This window comes from Pelobates fuscus, chromosome 3 (assembly GCF_036172605.1).
Source record: "Pelobates fuscus isolate aPelFus1 chromosome 3, aPelFus1.pri, whole genome shotgun sequence".
Classification (NCBI taxonomy): Eukaryota; Metazoa; Chordata; class Amphibia; order Anura; family Pelobatidae; genus Pelobates; species Pelobates fuscus.
The window spans coordinates 95,709,452-95,719,781 of NC_086319.1; positions in this window are offsets into that span (position 1 = coordinate 95,709,452).

Below are 10,330 nucleotides of genomic sequence, written 5' to 3' on the forward strand. Positions count from 1 at the left end.
TTGGGCGGTCCTCGAGGGGGGGCTATGTCAGGGGTCCAGGGGCGGCTAAGAGGGGAGGTTGCACGCAACTTTCAGCACTCACCCTCAGTCCACCTGTCGACGAGCGGCGTCTCCTCTCCGCCGCTCGCCGCTCGCATCCTCCACGCCTCCCAGCAGCAGCATGTATAACGCTGCCTGCTGGAAGGTCGTTAATTTATGCAAACGCCGAGGTCACGTGAGTGACCCGGCGTTAAAGCAACAGTACCACAATCACAGTGGGAGGCTTAGATATCTCCCACGTGTGATTGTTAATTCTGATTGAAAGTTATCCAATCAGAATTAAACCTAGGGTATTTATACTTACCTTTCCTGTCTCTCAGTGCCATGTTGTGGTCTTGTGTTACCTGTAGTACAGTTTTCTCGTGTTGCTCTCTGGTTACCGATTGTTTTGCTCGTTATTCCGATTATCCTCTCTCCTTTGACCTCGGCTTGTTTCTCGTTCTCTCGTTTTCTGGCTCCCTTTACTCGGCTTGTCTCCTGACCATTCTTAGTGTGCTTAGCCCGGCCACTCTAAGGACCGGTATAGCACCCTTCCTCTCTGTGACCTGTTAGCGTGTTTGGTTCCAGAAACATGACACCAATGATATGCCTAATCCATCCCTAACTTTTTTTTTTTTTAGGATGATCTGGAATATAAGATGTACCCATGGGGGCGGGGCCGGACCGCCGAGCTGGACGGTCACAAGAATGATCAGCTCCTGCAAACTTTTAAACATTAAGCCTCTAAATCTAAGACTATCGACCTAAAAGCAGACCGACAGCAATGGTCCTTGGTGCAAAGGGGGCACTGGATCCAGGGAGGGGCTGGCTCCTCGAGCTTCAGTCCCCTGGAGGAGGAATCTTCGATGCCCCAGTTGGGGCCTACTCTGGCGGTGAGTGGGGCGGACGGCCGCTACTCCACTATCCTGCCTAACAATGCCTGACCTGAGGCCCAAACCTGAGTGGAACCGGCCCTGTTCCCCCCCCCCTTTGGACCGGTGGGGGTGATCCCGGTCCTCACCCTGGATCCCCGACCGCTGCAACACAACCAAGGCCCAGCAACGATACCACCCTGATCGGCAGCCTGGGCACCTCGTCCAAGATGGCGATTGCCATGTGCTCTGAAGGTGTCAGGGTACCTGAGGCCTCTACCTCTAAGGGAGGTAGAGACTTGGTGGTTTATCCGTCCAGGCGAGCTGTTTCCTCCGTTCCTCGCGGTTCATCCAGTCACTTAAACACCGGCCGCGAGGAATCCACGTCCTTTTCTAGCAGGACGCTCGATACGTGACGTCATGACGCTATCACGAGCAATCTGTCACTCAAGTGTCCGATATCCAATCGGTACTTGTCAGAGGCGTGATTTCCATCCAGAACCAGGGTATTTAAGCTTACTCCTTACTTCAGCTCATTGCCCTGTCGTGGTTCTAGCTTGTCTAGTCACTCAGTGCTCTGGTATTCTAGTTTGCTCTATTGGTTTTGACTCGGCTCGTTGTACTACCCTGCTTCTCTGTTATCCCTTGACCCGGCTTGTCTCTCGCTTATCTGTCTTCTCGTTCCCTCGACCTCGGCTTGTCTCTGACTATTCTTTACTCTCGGTACGTTAGTCCGGCCATTCTAAGGCCCGGTATACGTACCTTTCCACTCTTTGTACTCTGCGTGTTGGATCCCTGTCCCGATCCTGACATTACGACAGGGCCAATGGATCCTGCAGGTACAAACAGTCAGCTTGGTTCTTCGGATCCCAGGTTTGACGCCATGGAACATAGGATGGATCAGATGGCTTTGGCACTACAGGCACTTTTGTCTCGTGCTAGTAATCCACCTGAGGAGACACGTACTCCTTCTATCTCTCCTGCAGTCTCAGGTCTAGAGGTAGCCACTGTAGGTGCTTCTTCCCGTATTACCCCACCAGTACGTTATGGCGGGTCACCGGAGAAGTGTCGTGGCTTTCTAAACCAGATTAGCATCCATTTCGAATTACAACCCCGCTCTTATCCTACAGATAGAGCAAAGGTTGGATTTATTATTACTCTACTCATTGAAAAAGCTTTGAGATGGGCCAATCCTTTATGGGAGAATGATAATCCACTAGTCTATAATTATAATGCCTTTGTAGCTGCGTTTAGAAGAACTTTTGACCCCCCTGGCAGAAAGGTCAATGCAGCTAGATTAATGTTGCGCCTTAAACAGGACAATCGAACACTTGTGGATTATGCACTAGAGTTCAGATCCTTGGCGGCAGAAGTTAAGTGGAACGAACAGGCTTATATAGATGTGTTTCTGAATGGGTTATCAGATGTAATTCTTGACGAGGTCGCTACTAGAGAACTCCCTGAAAATTTGGAGGATTTAATTTCTTTTATATCTCGTATTGATGAACGCTTAAGAGAGAGGCAGAACACTCGAGATAGGACCCGTAGACCCTCCTTTAAACTAGCGCCTACCTTTCAAATCTCTGAGTTCGAAGACTTACGTATTCCTGAACCTATGCAGATAGGCAGTACTCATCTCACTGAAAGGGAGAGACAGTACAGGAGAAGGGAGGGTTTATGTATGTATTGTGGAGTCAGGGGTCATTTACGCCTAAATTGTCCCAATCGTTCGGGAAACGCTCGCACCTAAGTTCCTCTAGAGGACAGGCCTTGGGTGTTTCTACTTTGTCCTCTATTCACAACTACAAGGAGCTCAGGCTTTTGTTACCCGTTTCTTTAAAGTGGGAGAAGGGAGTAGCTAAGACTATGGCACTAATCGATTCTGGAGCTGCTGAGAGCTTTATAGATCAGGGTTTTGCTGCCAAGCATGCTATTCCATCCCAGTTAAAAGAGACACCTCTGGCTGTCGAGGCCATCGATGGTAGACCGTTACTTGAGCCTGTTATTTTCCATGAGACCATACCGATTAACTTGACTGTTGGCATCCTGCATAAAGAGGATATATCCTTAATGCTCATTTCTTCTCCGTCTATTCCCATAGTCCTGGGGTACTCCTGGCTGAGGAGACACAACCCTATTATTAATTGGGAATCAGGGGAGATAGTTTCGTGGGGAGAGAATTGTCAAGAAAAATGCTTGCGGAAGGTCTTACCTCTCGGATTAACTAATACATCGAATACCTCTGACAATCCTACAGAGACACAAATTCCGCCTCAGTATCTAGATTTAAAGGCAGTATTTGACAAAAAGAAAGCCGATACCTTACCCCCACACAGGTCCTTTGATTGCAAAATTAACCTACTCCCTGGCACCATGCCTCCCAGAGGTCATGTATACCCATTATCTATAAAGGAGAACTCAGTCCTAGAGGAATATATTCACGAGAATTTAGACAAGGGATTCATCAGGAGGTCCTCCTCCCCTGCCGGGGCTGGATTTTTTTTTGTTAAAAAGAAAGATGGTTCTCTGAGACCTTGTATTGATTATCGAGGCTTGAATAAGATAACCATTAAAAATGCCTACCCGATTCCCTTGATCACCGAACTCTTCGATCGTTTGAAGGGCTCTACAATTTTCACCAAGTTAGACCTCAGAGGGGCATATAACTTGGTGAGAATCCAGCAGGGACATGAGTGGATGACGGCATTCAATACTCGATATGGTCACTATGAATATACTGTTATGCCTTTTGGGTTATGCAATGCGCCAGCTGTATTCCAGGATCTGATAAATGAGGTTCTTAGGGAATTTCAGCAAGAGTGCGTCATTGTATACCTAGATGATATACTCATTCATTCTAGTGAGATTGAGATTCATCACAAGCAAGTCAGGAGGGTTTTGCACAAGCTTCTCCAGCATGGCTTGTACTGCAAGTTGGAGAAATGTAGCTTTGATCAAACCCAGGTAACCTTTCTCGGCTATGTGATCTCTGGGGAGGGATTTAAGATGGATCCGGATAAGCTCCAATCCATTCTAGAGTGGCCTTTACCCACAGGTCTTAAAGCCATACAGAGATTTATTGGTTTTTCCAATTATTATAGGCGCTTTATTAAGGGCTATTCTTCCATTATTGCACCTATCACTAACATGACCAAACAGGGGGCTGATACTAAGAATTGGACTACTGAAGCTCTCCTTGCGTTCAAGACTCTCAAGGAGCTTTTCGCTTCCGCTCCAATTTTAGTTCACCCTGACACTTCTCTGCCTTTTTTGCTTGAGGTAGACGCATCAGAGACTGGTTTAGGTGCTGTCCTGTCTCAAAGGTTGGGTGTTGATAAACCATTACATCCATGTGGATTTTTCTCTAAAAAATTGACCGGTACTGAAAGCAGGTATGACATTGGTGACAGAGAATTACTAGCGGTTATCAAGGCTTTGAAAGAATGGAGACATTTATTGGAAGGTACATTACATCCTGTTACCATTCTGACAGACCACAAAAACTTGTCTTATATCGGAGAGGCCAAGCGTCTGTCCTCCAGGCAGGCTCGTTGGTCGTTGTTTCTTACCCATTTCAATTACGTTCTGACTTACAGACCTGGGTCAAAGAATTCTAAAGCCGATGCGCTATCTCGCCAATATGAACCCTCTGCTTCAGTTGAACCACTTTTGTCCTCCATTGTACCCAAATGCAATATTATTGCTAATACCAGTCTCAAAATTCATTCTCCGCTACTTGACCAGATCTTGAAGTCACAACATCTAGCTCCCGGAAACACTCCTGAGGGAAGAAACTTTGTTCCTCCTGAACTTCAACTGGAGCTCTTACAATGTTTTCATGAAAGTAAAATAGCTGGTCATCCTGGGATTCGCAAGACATACTCTCTGATATCCAAGGATTTCTGGTGGCCTTCACTTCGAAAAGATATTGAGGAGTTCGTCGCAGCTTGTGAGACTTGTGCCAAGACTAAACTACCTCATGCATATCCATGTGGCCTGTTACACCCCTTGGACATTCCTGAGAAACCTTGGTCCTGTTTGTCCATAGACTTTATCGTTGATTTGCCTGCTTCCAAGAGACAGACTGTTATTCTCACGGTGGTGGATAGATTTACTAAGATGGCCCATTTCGTGCCATTACCTAAACTTCCGACTTCTCCTGAATTGGCGGAGATTTTTGCGAGAGAGGTTTTTCGCCTACATGGGATTCCTTCAGAGATTGTTTCTGATAGAGGTTCTCAATTTGTCTCACGTTTCTGGAGATCCTTTTGTTCTCAAATGGGCATCAAATTGAACTTCTCCTCTGCCTATCACCCTCAGTCTAACGGAGCTGCTGAACGTACTAATCAAAAGATCGAACAGTATCTGCGTTGCTTTGTTTCCGAACACCAGGACGATTGGGTCGGTCTGATTCCTTGGGCGGAGTTCGCACACAATAACCTTGTTTGCGATTCAACTCGCTCTAGCCCTTTCTTCATGAACTATGGCTTTCATCCTTCGATTTTTCCTTCGGTTTCCTCTTCTCAGGGGATACCGTCGGTTGATGATCATGTCGCCAACCTGAAGAAATTATGGGATCAGACTCGGCAAATTCTATTACATAGTTCCTCGCTGTTCAAGAAACACGCTGACAAACATAGAAGAGCGGCTCCTGTTTTTGTTCCTGGGGATAGGGTATGGTTGAGTACTAAGAATATTCGCCTAAAAGTTCCATCTATGAAATTTGCTCCTCGCTACATAGGTCCTTACAGGGTTCTCACTCGTATCAATCCGGTTGCGTATCGCCTTGCTCTGCCACCTGCCTTACGCATTCCTAACTCTTTTCATGTCTCCTTGTTGAAACCCCTCATTTGCAACAAATTCTCCTCTAAGGTCCCCTCGCCTCGTCCTGTTCAGGTGGAGGGTCGGGAGGAGTACGAGGTCAGCTCCATCATTGACTCCAGAATTTCAAGGGGAAAATTGCAATATCTGGTCAACTGGAGGGGATATGGTCCTGAGGAGAGGAGTTGGGTACCTCAGGAGGACGTCCATGCTTCTCGCCTTCGCAGAGCATTTCACCTCCGCTTCCCATCTCGCCCCGGTTCATTCCGCCCGGTGGGCGTATCTGAGAGGGGGGGTACTGTCAGGGTACCTGAGGCCTCTACCTCTAAGGGAGGTAGAGACTTGGTGGTTTATCCGTCCAGGCGAGCTGTTTCCTCCGTTCCTCGCGGTTCATCCAGTCACTTAAACACCGGCCGCGAGGAATCCACGTCCTTTTCTAGCAGGACGCTCGATACGTGACGTCATGACGCTATCACGAGCAATCTGTCACTCAAGTGTCCGATATCCAATCGGTACTTGTCAGAGGCGTGATTTCCATCCAGAACCAGGGTATTTAAGCTTACTCCTTACTTCAGCTCATTGCCCTGTCGTGGTTCTAGCTTGTCTAGTCACTCAGTGCTCTGGTATTCTAGTTTGCTCTATTGGTTTTGACTCGGCTCGTTGTACTACCCTGCTTCTCTGTTATCCCTTGACCCGGCTTGTCTCTCGCTTATCTGTCTTCTCGTTCCCTCGACCTCGGCTTGTCTCTGACTATTCTTTACTCTCGGTACGTTAGTCCGGCCATTCTAAGGCCCGGTATACGTACCTTTCCACTCTTTGTACTCTGCGTGTTGGATCCCTGTCCCGATCCTGACAGAAGGTAGAGGGAAGGAATGTTTTCTCCCTGCGCACAAGACTGACAGCAAAGTTACCAGGTACCAGCTGGCCAAAAATCAACCGCAGCTAGCCACCTGCAATCATTATAGCGCCTTAGCGGGCCAGAAGCCAGCGAACAGAAGGAGGCACAGCAAGCCACCACTCGCTCCGCAGTAAAGGCATGCGACACTCCGCGGACAAAATCCTACCTTTCAGCCGAGACAGGGAAATGGTCCCCAACGTAAAGAGCCGCACACCCCTACCGGACTGCCAGACAACTCTCTCCAGCCAGCCCTGACAGAGCCGCGACGCACACCTGACAGCCGGCTTGCAGCAGGATTATGAGAAGCACACAGAGGAAACTTGCTGAATAGAGACTCATGTGGACGTTTTGCCAAGGTGCCCCGCTGAGACAAACCCGCACAATATGGGTAATACGCAGGCGAGATCCAGCTCCCACGATAAGCCACCCTTATTAAACGTGATTGAGCTTGAGCACAAGGGCCTCCAGGGTGAATGTTTTATTTTATCTCCCACAGCTAAGCTACAGTTCTATCCCTAAATCTTCTACTTTTATCAGTAACCAGACATGATAGAGCTCTGTTCTGATCTTTATTAGTATAAAATGGTGCAATCTGCAAAAAGTTTGGCACCTGCAGAACATTGTTAAATCCTTACTGTGAAAGCCAATCTAAGAGAATGTATTCATGTTATATAACTGCACCAATGTATTTTATTTTACTATACAATTATATGACCAGCACTAGTACTGAATATCTTCTGTTTGTATAACTAAACACTGTACCTTCATGCCTTTAGCTTGTTTAAAAATATAAAATTGTGCATCTATCTTCGATAACCCCAAATGTTGAGCGGGGTAATATGCCTGAGGATTGCCGTTGGGGTACCTCAAGCCTCTTGTAATCTTACTATGCACTGCAAAAATACACAATAAACTCTGACTGCTAATAGTAGGCCCACCCTGCTCCCTCCTCTCGTACCTCTCCCCACCCCCCACTTCTTTCTCTTTCTCTTTCTCTATCTTTCACCACCCTACAACACCTTTCACCTAATAAAAAGAAAATCCATGCCTCAACCTCAGCACCCTCGATCGAGGCATAGGTACAGAAAAAATACGGATAGGGAACGACACTAATCCACTACAACGAGATGTAATGACCATGTACTAGCGAAAGTACCACCAACAACAACCTGAAGAACTGAATATATATATCTTGTAAGGTACCTCTAACAGGTAACGGAGTGGGACCATATTACCAGCCGTGCGTGGCCGTCTTGGTGGCTGTGCATGGCCATCTTGGTGTCTGTGTATGGCCGCCTGGATGTCCGTGCATAGATGTTCTAATGCCTGTGTATGATCATCATAGTATATGTGTATAACCATTGTGACAGCTCTATGTAACCACCCTATTATCTGTATATAGCCGACTTGATATGTATATGTAACCACTTTGACATCTCTGTATATCCACCCTAATATTTATATGTAGCCGACTTGGTGTATGTATATAACCATTTCGATATCTCTATGTGACCATCTCGGAGTCTAAGTAAAACCATTTTGATATGCTTCCCTATGTACCTGACGAAACGAGCACAATGCTCACTTCTTTACCCAGTATGTGCATGACTTGACAAATAAAGAATTAAAAAAAAATAAAAAATAATACACAATAAAAAATAAAAAAAGATGTACCCATATACTTCAAAGAAAAAAAAATAAAACATATTGTACCATAATAACAGTAAACGTCCGCTTATGTGTATTGACTTTGATAAAGCCTCTTTGCAGGAGAAACGCGTTAGTGATTTTAAAGCTGTTTTATGTTACTGATTTGTGCCCATTTATGCTATTGGAGCCTCTAATCCTATCCTTTTATTCTATTTTAGTTTACTTTATTTATTATTATTATTATTTTTTTAAATATAATTCCCGTCAACTCTCTCCAACACCCCCACTGGAGGACTCGAGGAGTGACATCCTTGGTGAGGATCATACCACCTACGCCTACATATATTGAGCAATATCCCATTTGCTTTTCACTTGTGAGAATACCTCCATCTTTTATAATTTTATTCTGTATCATCCAGAGACCACTATTTTGTGTTTCTATTCTCTTTTTTATATATCACTAACTATTCGAATACCGGCACACTTCTATTGGAAAGGAGAAATACCCTACTACCTCTGGAGACCCCCTTTTGAGGACATCCAAGGACCATCTACATATCCATAGACGGGGATTATACGGTCCAGGCGCACATATCTGGAGCTGAGCACAAGCTCCCAAAAATTGTAAGTGCAATTCCTTTCTCTTCACTTATCACCACTTAAGATCCTAACATACTACACTATATCCATGTCTTCTTCCTTCCCTCCTCCATATTGCTCTGAGCGTCGGAATTCCTACTATTTATGTGTATTGGGGATGTAGTGTGTATGGGTATAAGGGGATGTAGTGTGTTTGGGTATAAGGGGATGTAGATTGTGTGTGTATAGGGATTGTGGTGTGTCTTGAGGGAAGGCAGTGTATGTGTGTAGGGGCACTGGCAGAACTACTGCGGTTGCAGGGGACGCAGCTGCGACTGGGCCCATCATTCCAGGGGGCCTGGTCCCTCCCTGCAACTGGGGAGCCCGCCAGCAATTTGGTGTGGCCCCGACCACGTTGAAGGAGCCCTTCGAGTGGCCCATGCTCTTGGGGCTACCCAATGGCAATGGATTTCCTGGGGCCCGGTCAGCGCTGCGGCGCTTTAAGAGCCCGACCGGGCTCCAGTGATGATGTCAGAGCTGGGAGGAACCATCACTTCCTCCCAGCCAACAGAGCGCTGCACAGGAGGAGAGGAGGGAGTCAAAGTGGGAGTTCTGACTCCCATCTGAATGAGGCAGTCACTGGACCCCAGGTAAGTCACTAAATTATTTTAACAGTTTGTTTGTGTGTGTGTGTGATAGAGAATGTCTGTATGAGTATATCTGTGTGTGTGTCTGTGCGTGTCTGTCTGTATGTGTGTGTGTGCTTGTATCTATGTGTTTCTGTGTGTATGTGTGTCTGTATGTATGTGCGTCTGTATGTATGTGTGTCTCTATGTGTCTGTATGTATGTGTGTGTGTTTGTATGTCTGTATGTATGTGTCTGTGTGTGTTTATTTGTCTGTATGTATGTATGTGTGTTTGTATGTCTGTGTGTGTGTGTCTGTATGTGTGTGTGTGTCTACGTGTGTGTGTTTGTACGTGTGTATGTATGTGTGTGTCTGTCTGTATGTATGGGTCTCTGTGTGTATGTGTGTTTGTACGTGTGTCTGTGCGTGTCTACATGAATGTGTGTCTGAGTGTGTATCTGTTTGTCTGCATGTGTGGGGGGGGCTGGGACATGGGGGGATGGGGATGTATGGGGTTGGTGGTAGATGTATGGGGTGGGTGTAGACGTATGGGGGGCACCAGGGCAATTTTTGCACCAGGGCCCCCGTGGTTTCTAGTTACGCCTCTGTGTAGGGGATGTAGTGCATGTGTTTAGGGAATGTAGTATATGTGCATGTGTGTAGGGAAAGTGTTGTGTTTGTAGGGAATTCAGTGTGTGGTGGATGTAGTTTTTGAGGTAATCCTCAGCAATGCTCTAACAGGCAGAGAAAGGACAAGGCAGAGATGCAGACGGATAGTCTCCTGGGTTCTCTCTACAGCTATAGAACCCTGCACTGGACCGATGACAGAAATCTGTAATCTCCGTCACAGGGTCAGATTGCGGCTC